This window comes from Pygoscelis adeliae, unplaced genomic scaffold (assembly GCF_000699105.1).
Source record: "Pygoscelis adeliae isolate BGI_AS28 unplaced genomic scaffold, ASM69910v1 Scaffold445, whole genome shotgun sequence".
Classification (NCBI taxonomy): domain Eukaryota; kingdom Metazoa; phylum Chordata; class Aves; order Sphenisciformes; family Spheniscidae; genus Pygoscelis; species Pygoscelis adeliae.
Window position 1 is genome coordinate 1,733,504 of NW_008824894.1, and position 1,613 is coordinate 1,735,116.

Below are 1,613 nucleotides of genomic sequence, written 5' to 3' on the forward strand. Positions count from 1 at the left end.
TGCCCCCGCGCCCCCCCCCCGGCCGCGGGGCAACCCTGGCCCTGCCGGCACATTGTGCTGGCCACACCGCTGGGAACGGCCGCTGGCAACAGCCCACTGACCCGTCCCGGGACTGCCTGGGGCGTGGAGGGAGGCAAGAAGCTTTGCCGGGTGGGCTCCCCCGTGCCAGAGGGTGCACCCCCCGTGCACGGCCAAAAAACACGGCCAAAAACACAAGGGTGCAGGCGTGCTCCGAAAGTGCTGCCCAGGTAATCAGGTTCTGGTCCACATCAGACCACCACCTTGCCCTGCCTCAGTTTCCCCATCAGGATGCTGTAAGCCATCCAAGCTATGCGAATGCCACAGGTCCCACTGGGCTCTGCTAGCAGTGCAAGGTGGGAGCTGGAAAAGCAGAAAAGGGGCTTTGCCTCCCCTCCGTTTTCAGAGCCCCCTTTCCCAGAGCCCCTGCAACCCTGCAGAAAGGTGTTTGCATCCAGCCTGATCCCTCCGGGCAAAGACATCGGGGCCCAGCCCTGGGGCCCGTCACAGCCTGTCTGGGGTTTGTTATGGCACCTCCACCCCCTCGGATATAAAACCCTCCAAAAATCAGTGTCGCAGGGGCAGGGAGTCCCTGAGCCGTCCCTAAGCTCTGCCCCTCATTGCAGGGCAGGGGGCCAGGCTTCCCCAACGCCATCCCCATCAGGGACCTGCTGTACCCGGGACCAGAGCTCACTGCCCAACCGCAGTTCCCACGAGATTTCTCACGCACATGAACTCCTGGATGCACGTTTGGGAACCTGTTTTTTCCCCGAACTTTGGAGGTTCATTCATTGCTATGCAAGGCAAGTCCATTCCCTACCCTCCTCCATCCTGTCTCCCCCCTTCTCCCCCCCACTGCTCCGGCCGTCCCAGCCTGGGATGTTAAAATGGGCTGAATTTTTCACTAGAGGGGGGGAAATAATAAAAAAAAAAAAAAAAAAAAAAATTGGGGGTGGAGGGAGAACCCATGAGCTGTGACCTCCTCCAAACGCACAGCACCAAATCCACACAAGGAAAACAAAAGGCAGCGAGATTAGCATTTCCAAACAGAGCAGAGATGGCCCCAATCTTTGAGCTGTTTATTCTAGGCGTTGATTTTCAATATTTAGGATGATTAGCAAGTGAAAGCCGGCTGTTGCCAGAATGGCTCCGTGCCAGCCCCGCACTCAATGGAGGGGAAAGAAAGACAGGGCAAGAAAAGGAGAGAAAAGAAGGGCTTATGTGTATATTTTTTTCCCCCTCTGTGAACAGGAGATTGGTTTGAGGTGTCAATGTTTGCCCATCAGGGAGGGATGATGGATGAGGGGATGGCTGGGGGAATAACAGAAATAAATAATAAAGGAATAATTGCCATGTGCTTAATAACTGGCTGGGGAAGGACCTGGCTGCGGCTGCGAAGGCTGAGTTTGCAGGGAGTTTTTGGAGCTGGGTGCTTCCCAGACCCACTTTGGTGGGTGCCAGTGGTGGGATGCCCCAAAATGCAGCCGGCTCTGGGCTGCAGCGGTCTGGGTTTTCGTTGCACGATGCTTTGCCCACGCGTAGAGCAGGGGGGACACCGCCAGCCCAGGGGTTCCCAACCCATCACCCATCACTGC